Source organism: Chiloscyllium punctatum, chromosome 16 (genome assembly GCF_047496795.1).
Source record: "Chiloscyllium punctatum isolate Juve2018m chromosome 16, sChiPun1.3, whole genome shotgun sequence".
NCBI classification, from domain to species: Eukaryota; Metazoa; Chordata; class Chondrichthyes; order Orectolobiformes; family Hemiscylliidae; genus Chiloscyllium; species Chiloscyllium punctatum.
The window spans coordinates 34,253,886-34,272,223 of record NC_092754.1 but is presented as its reverse complement, the minus strand read 5'-3'; the positions used below and the strand labels follow the sequence as shown (position 1 = coordinate 34,272,223).

Sequence of the window (18,338 nt, the reverse complement as noted above, 5' to 3'; positions counted from 1 at the left end):
AAGTACATGTTGGTAATTGTTGACATGTTTTCTAAATGGGTAGAAGCCCTCCCCACCAGGAAAGACGATGCTAGAACAGTGGTCAAATGCCTCATGAAGGATGTGATCCCTAGGTTTGGAATTCCAGGGAGCATTAACAATGACAGAGGCACTCACTTTACCACAGTAGTCGCAGACAATGTTAGTAAAGCACGAGACATAGCTTGGAAATATCATATTCCCTATCTGCCCCAGTCCTCAGATATGGTGGAATGGATGAATGGTACCCTTAAAACCACCCTGATAAAGATCACACAGGACACAGGCCTGCCTTGGCCAGAAGCTCTACCCTTAGCCCTGTATACCATAAGAAACCAGGTCAACAGAACCACAGGAATTACCCCAGTTGAGGTCTCTTTCTCCTAGATGGAAAGGCCCGTACCTCTTCCTCCGGTAACCCGGATGGCTGTCAAGTTCGAGGGAAGACCTGAGTGACGTATGGAACCTGCTGCAAGAGAGCAACATCCCTGGAGAGACACGAGCAGAAAACGTTGGCGGCATCAGCTTGCCCACCAGACGCATTATGTAGAGACTGATAGCTATTTCAGTCTCTATGCTCCTCATTGCCTTGTTCATACTGACTGGGCAAGAGGGGAACAGGAAACATGGGATGATGAACCCTGTCACAGGGAGTTGGATGCCAACACTTTTCTTTACATGACTTACATTTATGCACAGAAGGTTAACCACTCTATTTGCTGGGTATGCACCCATATCCCCATACACTCTAAGGGAGGAATCCCCCTGAGATCCATTTCATTTAATGAATCCAAAACAGTAGAATGGTGGTTGGAACAAAACTCCCCCTGGGGGGGAGGGGGGGGGGGGGGGGGGGGGGTGGGGGGGGGGTGGGGTGGGGGAAGGTTTGACCGGGAATCTCAACTCTTATGCGAGGCCCTAACGGCACCAATTACTCCGTTAACGATAAGTTCACTTGGGAGTCCGCAGGTTATAATTTGGAAAAGTATAAGGGTTGGTTCCAACCTCTTGCATACACTCCCAGCTCTGTTCCTCACTAATACTACAAGAAAGGGTATACCCATGAGAACCATCTGCCTTAAAAGTAACGACACATCAGGATGGAATGCTGGAACCAGTAAATGTATCCATTCCCTACTCCTCACCCCATCCATGTGTCAATGCACTTCCGCTGGGAATATCCTGAACCTTGAAGTTCCCAACAAAGGTGTAGAAATTTTTAAAAATCTGAGTCATAAGGAGCAACACTGAGGCATGAATATTGAAGCTAAAAAAAACTACAAGTGTCAAGTTCCAAACTCTTTGGACTGGAACTCAGACCAATTACTTGAGAACTTATAATGGCACCTATTTCATTTGCGGCCACAAAGCGTATCCCTGGCTGTCACTCTCCTGGACTGGTAGTCGCAATCTAGGGTATGTGGTCCCTTTAATTACCACTCGCATTCCTCCCCATTCCAACGGTCTTGGCCTCACAACAAGACAGCTATAACTGAAACTGAGCAGTTCTTGGTAATTCTCTTCCACTCTTATGGGACCATTCATTGCGGTCAGGAAATTGGCCTCAGTTCTTGAGGAAATAACGAATGACACAGTGGCGGCCCTTGACCAACTTAATGCAGAGGTAGCCACCATTCACACAGTCACCTTACAAAACAGATTGGCCTTAGATTATCTACTGACCAAGAAGGGGGGCACTTGTGCCTTCATCGGTGCCAAATGTTGCACCTATATTCCCGACTCCAGTGAGAACATTATCAACCTTGCTGATCACATTCAAAGGTCTGCCTCCAAGCTCCCCTCGGAATCTGTGGAGCTGGATGGGTGGATGGTTCTGTCCCTTAGGAAAGGCCCTCTTGCACGGCTTTGTTATATTTGTCATTCTCCTTATCATTTCAGTTCATATCATTTGTCTTAAACAGTAATGTGTACGCTTTGGCTCACTATTACTACCTATCTGGATACTTTCAAGAAAGAAATGGATAGAGCTCTTAAAGATAGTGAAATAAGGGGATAAATCAGGAGCAGGATAATGATTGTGAATGATCAGCCATGATCATAATGAATGGTGGTGCAGGTTCAAAAGGGCCGAATGGCTTACTCCTGCACCTATTGTCTATTGAATTGCCACCTGTGTGCCATCATATCCAGAAAGAGCTCCAGGATAGTTGTTGCAATGTGAGAGACTGATTTACTCCTGATTGCCTTGCATAGGGGATGTGTCAGGAGCAATACAGGGCAACTTTGGACTGACCGCACTTGTTTGGGTGTGCAACAGCTTTTTAAAAGGTGGTGCCTGCACCAGCAATGCCAGTCAATTCTGGGATATCTGGCAGGTGGCGAGTTGTTCTCGGAGCGGCACACGACAAAAATAAATTTCATGATAGGGGAGCAGTAGGCAATTAAAGCAGTGAGATTAGTCAGATTTGGCCTGAATATACACTCAGCCTTGCGATAAGAATCCCGCCAACAAATTTGATACAACTTGCACTTAGCCACAAAACTGTAAAATTCAGCATAATATTTTGCTCTGACTAAACATCTTACGATAACCAATTGTTCCAATTAATCAAATTACAGAACTCGTATGACCAATCTCTCGTAATAAGTGACTACAAAATTTACTACACAGTTGCTCTCCGTTCATATCACTGTTGAAGAATGGGTGACATATATGCTGGTTACCTTTTGGTGTAGGGCACGCTAACCAAAGCATACTCTTCAGATTTCTGTGTCTCTCTAATTTCATTCAGTTGCTGAGCTGTTGCTGGTATGAGTGCAGACATTATCAATGCAAAATTGTTCACCTCTTCAACTCCAGGCCTTGAATCAAGGATATAAGACAAAGCATCGAGCAGTTTACTTTTCTTAAAATTAATATGAATCGCTAATTTAAGAATATCACTGAGGATCTGTGGTCTGTCTCTATTGAAGTGAAGGATGAGAATGGAACCTGCAAACTTTTCACAAATCCATGGACTAATGTATCTTCCTCTGTCACTGAAAACAATTGCATTGTAAACTGGTCACGCTTTCCACCTGTATCTGAAACAGTACAGCTTCTATTCCAGTTGAGGGATTTACAACAGTGGTGATGGGTATCTCTGGGTCATCGGGAGGCAAAATATCGAGTGATATTAACACCTTTGATTTTCTCAAAAAGTTTCTCTCGCGCTTCCTTGCACTATAGTGAAATCACCAAATATTGTCTTATCATAACAGCTAATGGAGCAGTTCATAAAATAACAACTAGGTTTGGCATGGCAGCACAGCACACACGATTCATATTCTGTGTGATTCCATGGATCATGTCATCCATGTGATCCATAGTTTCAAAGTTGTTATACATTCTCTAACATTTCTGGCACTGATGTCATGCTGAAGGGCCATAGATTCAAAGAAAATCTTAAAACAGAGTAAAAAAAACGTTGTGACTAATTTAGACTCTTCAAGGGGGCATTGTATTTTTTGCCATTTTTGTCCATTGTGTGAAGATTGAACCCTTTCATAATTTGCTAAGCTCTTACTCACAGACAATAAAGGATGAACTTTGCATTTAATAAACTGTGCAAGATCTACACTTATTCTGATACATTATTTAAGCTCTGGCACTATGATGATCCCCCGGATGAGAATGTTGATTTTATTAAAGATGAACTACTCCCTTCATTCAATATAAAATCAAAATTTCTTCTTTACAATTTGCAAGACTAAATGGGGATTTTTCTTTTCCCTCTCTGGTATGCTGCCATCACCTTTCCTAGCCCTTGAAGAGCTATTGAAAATCAACTCTGACGGCTTTAATCTGATCTAAGTTTTAAAGTTCCTCCATTCTGCAAATCAGATGCAATTTAGCATAGGCTTTCCTGCTTACAAGCAAAACACTGATTCAGTATTATGTAAATTTTTAATGATTTTTCTTTCTAAAATATTTCAGTTTTACATCCAATTGTCTAATGATTTTGAGTTCCATACCTCCTTACATGAGTAGTGATGGAAGATAACTTTTCTTCAATCAACCATTCAGTATCATCTAGAACTGCTGTACTCTTGTTTAATTTAAAGAATGTCTCATTTCCCTCTACTAAGACATTAGTAATCTAGCAGTTGCTATTTGATTTCTTATTTTTGCTAAGAGAAAGCATACACTATTTTATGGATGTCTACTATTTTATGGATATCTAAATCTTTTGAGAGATTCACTTTAGATTTATCCTGTATATGTTTCCAGTAGCAAACTCAGCTTGGAAGTGACCCAACTCCTTGGAAAATGGCATAATCATCCTCATTCTTGTTTATGTTTGGCCATTTCTGCACTGAAATGTATACTCCACTGATCTTTCATCTAGAGAGATAATTATCAATTTTGTTTCTTGACCTCAGATTCTCTACTAAGTTGTGTTGCCTTCATTAATCTTCAGTTATCCCTCACCAGCAAATAGACAATGCTTCATTTCAGACTTTGACATCAATTTTATCCATAATTCCTTTAAGCCACCATATTCAGTTACTCCCGTCCTCCAGATGATTAATAGAAGTACCAAACTTATTTTCTTGTCTTTGCAACCTTATGCAGTTTAGTTCATTCAACAATATTTGTCCATAATATGGAGTAGGGATGGAACTTCCAATTATAGTATAAAAGGCTTGCTAACTGCATTGTTCTACTCTTACTTGTGAAATACAACATGCACCTTTCTGATTTCTGTGAAGAGAATGTTTGCCAATTTTCTCTTTTGTTATTTAATAAGGGAGAGAAACCCGATGTATAGTACATAAAAATAATTTAAAATAATTGGCATAAATGCCAACATACCATTTGCCTTCCTAACTGCTTGTTACTACACTTATATACAGGTTTTTAAGTGACTCATGGAGAAGGATACCCAAGTCACTTCGCACTTCCCAACCTCTCACCATTTAATAATTTTTTTCACTAAACTGCATAACTTTACACATTTACCTTGAGTCCAAATCTAAAAACTGTTTAAATAGATTGAGAGTCCAGCATTGACCATTCCAGTTCAATCATTAATAATGTGCATCTTTGAGAACAGCCATTGATTCCTACACTGCTTTCTTTTATAGAATTTGTAATAATCCTTTAAATACTAGCTATTACTGCTATTAAATATTTTAGCACTTCCCCAATCCACACTTTGACAACTTACCAGTTTTCTTTACTCAGATTTAAGATCATAATTCCAGAATAAAATATGTCACGTTCAACTCTATTTTAAATAGAAAATTCTGCCATATTGTGGTTGCAAATTCCCAAAGGCCTCTTTACAGCAAGGTTATTAATTAGCCCTTTCTCATTACACAATAAAATTCAAAATAGACCAAACCTTAGTCAGTTTTTAAACATATTGTTCCATCTTGTAAACAATTATTTATTAATAATTTGGTTAATCCGGTCTATATGTAAATTGAAGTTGCCCATTACTGTCTTACTTATATGCAGTTCTAATTCCCTGATTTAAAGCATGGAAAATTAGCACAACAGTTTAAAAGCATATAAACATTTCCTACCAATAACTGCTTCTCATTGCTGTTTCTCAGCTCTATCCCAACAGGGCATTCTGAGATTGAGAACTCACTAACAAGACTTTCTCCTTTTTATCATTTTTTTCTCTTTTTTAACTATTCAGAAAGAATTATGAACTGCATTTGGTTACCAAAATTATCTTGTTCCCAATACTTGATCTGTAAAAGGGACCAGAATCAATATCTATTAATGTCATCATTAACCACTCAGGTTCAGCTATGATAATTTAGGTTCTTCCATGCTTTTACACTCAACAAATGTTTCACATCACTATCTCTCTGCATACTAAAAACCAATGCAAACGTTTAAACCTAACAAGTGATTTAACAGGTTGACTTAGGAACACAAGTAAACTGAATTTGGACTTTGATTAAGCAGTTACTCCCACAGAATGATCACAGCTTAAACTGGAACTCTAATTGGCAATCATCACAGAACAATTTCAGCATTCTCTAACTAGAATCACAATATGATCTCCAGAGAATACAAGGAGAAATAAACTGTTCTAAATTCAGACATGGACATCTAAAATGAAGTATGGATGGGTCACAAATGATATAGCAAATTGAGAATTCAGAATAGGAACATAGAAAAATCATGACACAGTAGGTCATTTGGCTCATTATGTCCTCTGTCAGCCAAAACCAAAGTGATCCAGCTTACAAAGAATAGTTACAGCATATCAGAGGGTCTTTCAGATCATCATGTCCATACTGTTTCTGGCAGCAATTCAGCGAATACCAATCCCACATCTTTTCCATCTTCGCACTGTAAATCTTTACAGATTATTATCCAATTCTGGTTTGAAATTAACTGAATATCACAGAATCACACAAGTCTTAAGATGCAGAAAGAAGCTGCTTGCCCTTCATGCCTGCACCAGTTCTTCAAATAGTCAGCATTACCTAGTGCCAGTCTTGTGCCTTTCGCCAAAGCCTCACACAATATTTTTTATCCAAATAATCATCCAATGCCCTCTTGAATGCCTCAATTGAATCTGCCTCCACTACATTCTAGGTGGTACATTCCATACCAGAACTACTCACAGTGGAAACAGTTCTAATTATATCATCCTTGCTTCTTTTGCAAATCATTTTAAACCTATGCCCGCTTGTCCTTTGGCAGTTCTACACTGTCGTTCTCACTGTTTATATTTCTTGCAATTTCATATCATCTGAAAACTCTGAACTTGACCACTGCACAAAAAGGCAACATCAACCCTTGCAGAACTCCTCTACAAGCCTTCCTCCAGTCTGAAAAAATATCCAGCAACGATTACTCTCATTCTAGTCAATCCTGTCCAGCTCCATTGTTGCTCCCACTGAAGTCTGCTCTCAGCCAATTGATTTTTCTCACTCTGGATTGTTATATATCATTCTCCACCATTATCCAGAATTTTATGATTAAATGGTCAATATCACATACATATTCCCGACTGGCATTTGATTCATGTGGCCCCCCCTCATTATCAATAGCCAGACCCAAAAGTGCATCCTTTCTTATTGGATTGGATACATCGCCATAGAAAGGTTTCCTGCTTGTAATCCAGGAATGTTTGTGTCTCTGTGCTACAAGTATCCACTCAAGATACTATACAAGTATCCCGATCTGTTTTTGGAAATTTGAAGTCTCCTATTATAACTCTTCTGTAACGATAGCATCTTGTTAATTTCCCTGCAGATTTGTTCCTCTATGTCCTTTCCTACATGCTGTTGCTGATTTATAAACCACATATAACAACGTAATTGTATTCCTTTTGTTCCTTAGCTCTAGCTAAATTGATTCTGTCTTTGAACTGTCTGATACATGTTCTTTTCTTATCATTGCAATGACTCCTTAACCAATACTGCTACCCCTCCTCATTTCTTTCCTTTTCTCAACACCTTGTATCCAGGAATATTTAATATCCAGTACTGCTTTTCCTTAAGCTAGATCTCTGCTATCTCCACAAATCATTCTTCCACATGGCAAGGTGTTTGTAATTCCTTGATCATATTTACTATATTCTGCATATTTACATATAAGCACAATAACTCCAAGCTGAATGGTTCATTTCCAGACGTTTCGTTACCTTACTAGGTATCAGTGGGCCTCATGCGAAACAATGCTGAAAATTCCTGATTTCTATTTATATATTTGGGTTTGTTTGGGTTGGTGATGTTATTTCCTGTGGTGAAGTCACTTCCTGTTACTTTTCTCAGGGGGTGGTCGATGGAGTCTAACTCGATGTGTTTGTTGATAGAGTTCCGGTTGGAATGCCATGCTTCTAGGAATTTTTGTGCATGTCTTTGTTTGGCTTGTCCGAGGATGGATGTGTTGTCCTTCCTCATCTGTATGTGAGGATACTAGTGAGAGAGAGTCATGTCTTTTTGTGGCTAGTTGGTGTTTGTGTATCCTGATGGCTAGTTTTCTGCCTGTTTGTCCAATGTAGTGTCTGTTACAGTCCTTGCACGGTATTTTGTAAATGACGTTAGTTTTGCTCATTGTCTGTATGGGGTCTTTCAAGTTCATTAGCTGCTGTTTTAGTGTGTTGGTGGATTTGTGGGCTACCATGATGCCAAGGGGTCTGAGTAGTCTGGCAGTCATTTCCGAGATGCCTTTGATGTAGGGGAGAGTGGCGAGGGTTTCTGGACATGTTTTGTCTGCTTGTTTGGGTTTGTTGCTGAGAAATAGGTGTACTGTGTACCCATTCTTTTTGAATACTGAGTATTCAAGAATGGGTACCCAATGAACACAGTCCGCCGATTTCTCAGCAACAAACCCAAACAAGCAGACAAAACACGTCCAGAAACCCTAGCTTGTCTAAGTAATGCATTACTTGCTGTGTTAAAAAGGTTTTCTTAGGTCAAAGCTGATACTTTACCAATCATCCTAAATCAATAAACTGATTCCTGATTTGTCCATCAAGAGGGTGAAACTGCTCATAATCTATTCTGTTCAGATCCCTCTGTGATGCTAAACACCTCCATCAAACCCCCTTTCAATCTTCCCTTCACCGAATGGAAACAAAGTCCAACCTTCACAAATTTATTTACACAATTGAATCCCTCCTCAGTCTTATTTTCAAAACTTTCTGCATTCTTTACATGCCATCTCATCATTCCTAAATGATGGTGCTCAGAATATGACGTAATATCCCAATTGTTTATAAAAGCTTTACAGTAACATCCTTGCTTTTGTACTCCATAAATGTCATGACACAGTAATCTTTTCTTTGTACTCACTTTCTCAATTTGTACTGTCACTTTGTGTATGTTTGGTGGTAGAGTCCCTGGAACACAATTTGAGGCTCAAGTTCCACTTGCCCTGAAGGTGCTTCATTATATTTCTAAGCAGACTGATTAAAAATATATTTTTAATATCCCCAGGTCTCATTATTTTTTGCACCTCTTTAGAATTAAATCCATTATTTTAGATTGCCTTTTCTCGTTCCTCCTATCAAAGTATGCCATTTCTCTTTAAAGTATTTAAGGTCACAATCATATTGAATGGTAGAGAAGGATCAACAGGTGTTTGGTTTGCTCCTGATCCTGTTTCTCACACTTTTCCTTCACAATTATCTGCGTTAAACTTCATTTGCTCCATATCTGCCAATTTTATTAGTCTGTGTCTATCATCATCCTCATCGCAGTTCACTTCAGAGTTTTGGCTCAGCTGGAAATATTAAAATTATGCTCTGCAGACTTATGTCTAGATCATTGATATACATCAAGTATTGGTTCTAATACAAACCCTTGAGGAATCATACCATGTCTTTCTGAAGTCAAAATGTTCACCACTTCTTTCAGTTTCCTGTAACTCAATCAATTTTGTATTCATGCAGCAACTAAGCCTCTTAATCCTTGGACTTCAACTCATAAGCTGAAGATACTTAGTTAGTACCTCAGCATTGCCCATTCAATGTACAAGTTCTTTTTAGTGTCCATAGTCAACCTTATCCTTCTTTTTTTAAAAACATTTTTTCATTATCTATGCTTGTACAGGACTCTTTCTTGCTTTGCTGCTAGTCAAGCTATTTTCATCTCATTCTTTTCCCATTCTCCCTTGAGCTTTCTCTATATAGAGTCAAGATTAGAGTGGTACTGGAAACAAACAGCAGGTCAGGCAGCATCCGAGGAGCAGGAAAATCGACAATTGGGGCAGGAGGCCTTCATCAGGAATGAGGCTGGAAGCCTTGGGGGTGGAGGGATAAGTGGGAGAAGGTAGCTGGGAGTGCAATACATGGATGGAGGAAGGGGTAAAGGTGATAGGTCAGAGAGGAAGGTAGAACGGATAGGTGGGAAGGAAGATTGACAGGTGGGACAGGTCACGAGGATAGTGCTGAGCTGGAAGGTTGGAACTGGGGTAAGGTGGGGGGGGGGGGGGGGGGGATGGAGAAATGAGGAAACTGGTGAAGTCCACATTGATGCCATGGGGTTGAAGGGTTCCGAGGCGGAAGACGAGGCGTTCTTCCTCCAGGTGTCAGGTGGTGAGGGAGGATTTTCCCTACTTTTACCAGCCAGAGCTTTCTTATATCCTCTCTTTGCTTTCCTAATTGCTTTCTAAAGCTCCACCCTGTACTTTCTGTACTCCACTAATGCCTCTGCTGATTTTTTCTACACATGCTGAATCTTATATAGGCACTGTGAAAGTCAATAGTGAGTCCCAGTTGAGACTAGGGTCTCATCAGAGCCAGGCCTGAATAAAACAGATGGGAACTCAGATAAGGGCAAGTGAGATATACAAGATGCCCAAAAGGAGTGTGCCGTGCTTGGCCTGAAGAAACTAGGTCACATGGTTTAAGCTTCCACCACCCTACAAAACTTCCAATAGGACATTCCAACGCTCCAATGGAGCCAATTAATTGCCCAAATAAGCCAAAGACAAGCAGGCTGTCTAAAGGCTTCCAATGCCTGCAGAGGCAGTTGGGCAACAGGCATGGCAAGACAGGCATGACTGCAATTTCATACTTCCCCAACCATACCCTCCCATCCTAACTGCAGCTGATAGTACATTTTAGCTCTGCTTCTTAGTATCTGACCATTTGGATACCCATTTAATCAGCTTGCCTTTCCCAAATGCAATGCCTCAATTCTCCAGACTGAATCCCAGTTTAAATTTTCTGATCTCCTCACAAATACATAAATATTTTCCTGCAACATGCATATTTATTTCTCACTATCAAACATCTTAACAACTCCTATAAAAACCTCACAACAACGAACCGAATCACTCTATCCACAGTACTTTTTTATATATTTGTGATTTTTTAGAAGATTAAGGTTCAGGTTAAGTTTGCTCGCTGAGCTGGAATGTTTGTTTTCTGATGTATCGTCACCATGCATCAGTAAGCCTCTGGTGAAGCATCCATATTCTGTCCCGTTTTCTTTTTATGTGTCTCGGTCTATTAAGGTGGATGATATCATTTCTGGTTCTTTTTCTGAGGTTGGTAAATGGGTCCAAATTGGTCCAATAAAAAGAAAAATCTGGATAAGCTCACACAAAAGAACAGCACAGACAATTCAGAGGCTTGGTTAAGAACCTACTGGGCTGACCACTAACAGACACAGAAAAAGCCATCCCAGTAAGTGGAATGAAGTACAACTACAGAGATGTGGACAAAAAGGACTTCTTAGCAGCATTCAAATCAACCCTGAAAGACAATGGATTCACAGGAGAAACCCAGCAGACCATCAGACAAACAGTTGCACCAACACTAAGCAGGAAGAAGGAAGACAGTGCCGTCAACACAGAGAAAAGGAAAGCCCTAGAAGGACTCAGAAAAGACAGAAACATTGTAATACTTCCTTCAGACAAAGGGTGCATGACCATCATCCTAAACAGAACACAGTGCATTGAAAAGGCAAACTCACTGCTTGCAGATACTAACACTTACCAACAGGTGGTGATAGCCCCAACTCCACAGCTAGAAAATTGTATCAGAGCTACATTGAAGAAGCTTCATAAATCAAATGAAATTATCAAGATGGATTTCCAAAAGATGAAACCTGATGGATCCAACACATCTCACTTCTACGAGCCTGAGGGGGTCCCCCTCAGATCCATAATCCCACTCCCGACTTACCAACATACAGACTAGCAAAGGAACTCCACTGAAAAATGAAAGACCTAGTGGAAGACTCATGCCACTCCATCCATTCCGCCCAAGAACATCATCAAAGACATCAAAATAGAAGAGGACAAAATAATGGTTTCCTTTGATATAACAGCCCTATTCACATCAATTAACATCAGCCTGGCCAAAGAAACACGGACCACACTACTAGACAAACTAAGGACACAAACACAAGACAGTACCAACTTCATCAGCAAGGACAACATCCTCAAGATGGTAGACCTGTGTCTCACTACTCATTTCACCTTAAATGACAAGACTATAAACAAATCAATGGAACACCCATAGGATCACCAATATCAGGCTTCTGAGCAGAAGCAGTAATGCAGAGACTCAAATGAACAGCCCCCTCCCCCCATGATCCAACCCCAAACTTTGGTCTGCTACATGGATGACACCTTTGTCATCACAAAACGGAACAAATTAGAGGAAACCTACAACATCATCAACAACATCCTCACTGACATAAATTTCACAAAAGGGGAGGAGAACAACAACAGACTCCCCTTCCTAGATATCACAGTGGAACAAACAATTAATGGAGAACCGCATACCAGCATCTAGAGGAAAGCAACACACATAGACCAGAAACCTAACTTCAGAAACAATGATCCCAACACCCACAAAAGGACATTAGTTAAATGGGCCACAACACCCTGCAACACCCAGGAACTACGACCAGAAGAAAAATAATTATACAGATATAAACACAGTCCACTGAATTTTAAACAGTGAACCCAAACAAGTAGATACAACATGCCCAGAAACCCTAGCCACACTATCATAAATCTGTTATTTTAGATTGCCTTTTCTCATTCCTCCTACCAAAGTATGCCATCATACATACCAGACTACTTCAACTCCTTGGCATCATGGTAGCCCACAAGCCTACCAGCACATTGAAAGAGCTACTGATGACCCTAAGGACCCAATACCAACAACCAGCAAAATGAATGTCATTTACAAAATGCCCTTCAAGGACGGTAAGAAACACCACATCGGACACACAGGCAAAAAACTAGCCACTAGGATACACAAACACCAACTAGCCACCAAAAGACATGACCCACTATCACTAGTATCCTTACATACAGACGAAGAAGTACACCACTTCGCCTGGAACAACACATCCATTCTAGGACAGGCTAAACAGAGATATGAATGGGAATTCCTGGAGGCCAGGCATTCAAACCAGAACTTTGTCAATAAACATGTTGATTTGGACCCCATTTACCAACGCCTGAGAAAAAGAACCGGAAATGATACCACCCACCTTAAGAGACCAAGACACGTAAATAGAAAGTAGGACAGAACACGAACACGTCACCAGAGTCTCACTGATGATGTTACCTAGCATGGTGACGAAATGTCTGAAAATAAACCTTCTAGCTCAGCAAGCAAACTTACCAACATTTTGTATATGTTCAAGTATAATTTCAACAATTTTTAGGATAATGGATCAGAACCCTGAAGTATTTAAAGATATTTTAAAAATTTTAATTTCAAAATGAAGTGTTTTTAAAAAGGACTGCTATAGAAAAACTGTGGATTTAATGCATTGACTGGCAAGCCATGGAATGTTGCACTTGTAAATTAGCAGTGAAACTTCTAATAGAGAGAAAATTAAAAGGAGATAATGAGGGGGACTATCCATCCCTTCTTAGCAGAAAGTTACTTCTGCTTTATCCTCCAGAGACGTACAAAAAGTGGGTTAATAGTGTAGTGGACTAGTGTAACTAAACAGTTTTGTGTGTACCTCACTGGGTTTGAACGTTAGTGTGCTGTGAAGATCACAAAGAAAACCTGTGCCCTAGTTACCTGCATATCAGATAAACATTCTTTCACTCAATGTTGAAAATGGTTAATGAAAGGAATCAGGACATCAAACGTGCACACACCTTGATGAGAAACAGAGTAATGAATGAGAGATTGTTCTTTTAAAAAGTTTAACTAATTAGATGTGGGTGTTGCTAGCAAGGTCAGCATTCACTGTCCGCACCTAATTACCTTTGCCACTAATGGTGGGAGGAGACAGGGTTCTGTTTTAAACAATATATTTCACAAACTAATGGATAGATTTCAAAAATACTTTGTACACAGTTTATGTTTCAAAGAAAAAAATGCTTGTTTTTAGTGCAGATGTGCATTCAAATTTTAATTTTTTAAAGGAATCTGTTAACGTTGAGAGGCAAATTGGAGAATGCTGTGACTCTTTTATTTAAAAATGTTTTGAATTATTTTGGAATGTTATGAATTTTCTGGGCTACTTTAGGTGGAATTTGTCACAGATGTCACAATGTGAACAAAGTTTTCAAATAAGCCACTGGATGCAGATTAGCTGAAAACTACTCACTGCAATGGTAGTTCTTAATGAAAAGTATTTTTTTAAAAAAACCTTATAGCTACGGAGCATAAATTCAAGGAAAAGCTGCATAATTATAATGTTGAACTAACATGAGTGTGGCAAAGGTAAATACTCTAAATGTCCTCTTCATGTCTTGTCCTTGAGAAGGTGGTTGTGAGCCTTTTTCAAATCAATATCTTGTGTATGAAGGTACTATCATGCTGTTCAGGTATGAAATCCCAGATTTTGACTTGGTGATGACTAAGAAATGGTAACATATTTCCAATGCTAGAAAAAATCTTTCCTCCCAAGGCATCTTTCCTCTACTGATCAAAGCTGATGCAGCAGTGGTAGAGTTGTTATTATCATCAGCATCTTGAAGTTAGCGAGAAACGAACCATTTAGGATTAGTATCTAGTCACACCTACTGGAAAATCCAGAGCTGTGTACAATGAGTAAAAGGTAAGATCAGGTTTAGCCATGGTGACATTCATGGCTAAACCTGATGACAAACACTAAAAAGTTCACATGAAAATGCCCACTCCAGGCTGTCAGGATCCAAATAAAATGCCAACAACGTCTGAGAGGGGAATGCAGAAAGGGAAGGAAAGAAAAACAAAAATAAACACAAAAATTTAATTCATCAACACATGGTTAATGAACAGGTTAAGAAGACTGAAAAACATCCTCCAACACCTACCTTAAGCATTGGCTCAATCCCAAGAAATACTTTGTACAGATTTACCATATACCAATGCTACAGAAAAACTTCCAGACTTGACGATTTAATCTCAAGGCTGCAGTTCTAAGTTTCAATATAGTGGCCTCACAAACATCAACCAACCAATAAGGCATATTTCAAACACAGTGACCACATAATTTTACAACATATTTACACGATCATCACACCATCACTTTACCTTACCTAATCCTTATTAGCTCTAATCTCCTTTGGATCTACAATGTTTCAAGATCTCTGTACTCCTTAAATTTTGACCTTTTGATCATTTCTATCTTTAATTAGGCTGGAATTTCATCTATCAAGGCTATAAACTCTGTAATTCCATTCCTCACCTCATCCCCAACTCCCTTTCCCCCTTTACGATCCTCCTTTAAAAGACAGTCCTTAAAATCCTTAGACAATCCTGAAACAAAGTTTTCAGTCATTTGTATCAATTTCTAGTTATAAAATTGTAATTTCTAATACTTCTGTGAAGGATCGTGGGACATATTATTGTGTTAGAAATATGTGAGGGTTGAAACATGAAATTATTTTGAAAATCAATACACATCCTCAATTTAACAGTAAGTTTACCAAGAATCAAAAGGCATAGAGATCCACCAAAAGGGAATCAAGTCAGTTTTGAACCTTTTGCTCCAATGCCTCCTGATAAATACTGTAATTGTTTGCCTGGAATTTGCAAAACTTGCAGTCAAGGTACAATAATAGTTTAAACCGTTTACATCATGGCACACCTTAGTAGTTTGTAAAGGTAGTTTACAAGTGTGTATATATAAATAATACATATTTATTAAAGGAGATTAGTTGAGACCTCTATCAATAATGGCATTGTATAAAAGACAAAACTAACACATTTTATTAAATGCAGCTCTATTTATTAAAAATGAAAATAATCACTAAGCAATTATTTTTGTGACTACTTAAGGATATTATTCCAGAAATCGATGGTCTTAATGAACATCTTTGAGAGGGGAAGGAAAACACTGTCAGTCATACTAAAATACAACGATTAAATATAGAAACAGTTATCACTTCCAATGATCAGGAAATTAAACAATTAACTTAAAATAGAAAAAAATCAGAAAGGCCAAACAAACTGTACGTCTTCCCCAGCAAAATTAATCTCCTTATATGCATACACTCTTTGTTGCCTTATATGCCAAAACGATCTAACTTACCAATTTGAATGCATTTTCCTCACACATGATGCAGCAGTGGGAACGATCTTCAGTGAAAAAAAATATGGTCAAAGGATAAATAAGTAAATTGGATTTGAAAAATGCATCGGAGGTGTTTCTACTTTCGTCGATGTTAAAACTTAATGAGATTTAATTGGGGCGGAGTAAGAGGCTTCAGTGACAGTTGGAGCGGGAGGGATGGCAACACCGGAGCGCGAGCCGGGTATGGAGCGCGAGCCCAGGAATCCCAGTTCTGTTTTGGCTCGCGAGCCCAACGGTTTTAGCTGTCACGCTGCGAGCCTGGGGCGCTCGAGCTACTGTGTTTGCAACGCTGAACCGCCAACCCCAGCTACAAAACAAAAATCCCCAGCTCCAGCGCACGCACCGCTTTTTGTTTTGGAAGCGGGGTACACCAAACACCCGCCATAAAGGTAAACTCCGACTTCGGTGTAGCCGGACGACCCGTCTTCTTCCCGCCCGTCTCTCATCGGGCGGGTGCGCGCTCGACTCCTGATGCCTGCTTTCACTCGCAAAGAGCAGCCAGTTCTTGCCGTAAGAGTAAAACGGTCTGTTAATTGGTGCTCTATGGAGACGGGCGACCCCATGCATTTCAGCAGGTTGGTGCGGTCTCACTATATATTAATCTTCCTGGCGCTCTTCTGTTTCTGACACAGTTGGAGCGTGAGCCATTGAGAATGGTATAGTTTTTCTGTACCGATGTTGAATTGGTACGGAAACCCAGTTGTTGAAAATAGGGGCAATATAACGTTTCTGTATAAACACCTCAAGATCAATTACGAAACCTAAAAGTAAGGAGTCAATATCAAGGACTATTTTGATGTGTGAGAAAGATTGTTTAAAACAGATGGCGGGGAATAAATAAACTCCTTTGGAGAATAAAACTTTTAAAAGTAATTTTTTTTAACAATTGTGACCCAGAACCGTGTTGGATTTTTATTTATTATTTGTTTAGCTGTATTGTATGGATACTTGGTTCTTTAATTTAAATGAGATTTCCCCTAAGGTATGAGTTTAAGTTACGTAAATTCCGATCTTCTCAGGCGCAGTATTTTATTTGCACAACTTTGGGATAGTGTCATTTTTTTTTCTAATTTAAAAGGCAGCTTTCATGAAATACTGAAATTTTCATGCAGGCCCCTTTTCAGCTATAACATACCACAAAAGTATTAAAGCCAAACTTTGTTTTCGAATAAATAGTTTTCCTGCTAATTGTACGCAATTGTAGAATTACACTTCCCTCCCTGTAGTCACCAACCTTGTAAAATTCCACGCAATACGAAACAGCGACGATGGAAATATTGCGACTGCAGAGGGCAGAATGATGAACCATTAAAGTTGTGTATTACTCTCACGACAAATCCAAGCGAATGCCTCAAAGGCAAATTGCACAATTAGCGAAGAAGTTCAAAATACGAGGTAAGATAGTTTTTTTTAAAAGATATTTTTATTTTAGTTGTGAAGTGATCATAAACCTGTTTTAACTGGTTCCTACACTAAGAAAACGTTTGCGTTTACAGCACATTCCTGACTTGAACTGTCAATTTTGCAGTTTATTATTGGCTATCCGGTTCTTTTCGCTTCTGACCCCGTTGTAAACTCAGTTTTTCAAATGAATTAATAAACGCTACGAACAGCAAACTCCTTCGTGCTCCATTTATGTAGCGTCTCAACACTTTTTATACACGAGGACTGGCTACAACATTGAGCGGGTGGAACACTTGGTTTTACTCGTGGTGTCTTGGTGGCATTATGGTCGTCACTGGAATAAAAACAGAATCTTGAAATGCACAGGCCGGGCAGCATCTGTGAAAAGGAAGGGCTAATGTTCCATATCAATGATATTCTTTCAAAGAAAAACGAAGCACTGAATGTTGGACATCAGAAACAAAAACAAATTACTGGGAAAACTGTCAGCATGTCTTGTAGCATCAACAGAAAGAGAGAGCAGAGATCACGTTTCAGGTCCAATGACCATTCAGAACACCTTTCATCGAATTTGTGGTATTATAAGGTTAGTAACCCAGAACCAAAGATTTAAAAGAGTAAGCAGAGGAAGTTACATTCCATTAAGTAAAGAATTTGGAACAAAAAGCCAGTCCTGGCAATAGTGACCTTGAAATTATTAATTGTTAGGAAAACCCATCAGCCCTTGGGGTGGATGAAGAAAATCAGCTGTTCATCCTTACTCAGGTGAGTACTGAACATCAAGCCCACAGCTAAGTAGGGAAATGTTAACTACTCCCAGAAATGGCTAAGCCTGCCACTCAGTTGCATTTAAATACAGGCCTTAACTAGTGATACCCACATTCCATGAATTAGTTTAAAATATTTGTGACTGGCATATTTACACTGATTTATAACAACAAAACTAG

General features: G+C 39.3%; 1 protein-coding gene across 8 annotated transcripts in view; it reads right to left on the bottom strand.

The window, feature by feature from the left end:
- disp3 (dispatched RND transporter family member 3) overlaps window positions 1-17,319 on the bottom strand; it is a 507,963-nt gene extending 490,644 nt beyond the window's left edge. For 6 of the 8 annotated variants that reach the window (XM_072586711.1, XM_072586710.1, XM_072586709.1 and 3 more), the window contains exon 1: window positions 15,946-16,503. The gene's annotated coding sequence lies outside the window, so the exon portion shown is untranslated. Of the gene's footprint in view, window positions 1-15,945; window positions 16,504-17,221 lie in introns of those variants that run through there. The other 2 variants (XM_072586713.1, XM_072586715.1) reach the window with 2 other exon arrangements.
- Between the last annotated feature and the right edge of the window lie 1,019 nt (window positions 17,320-18,338).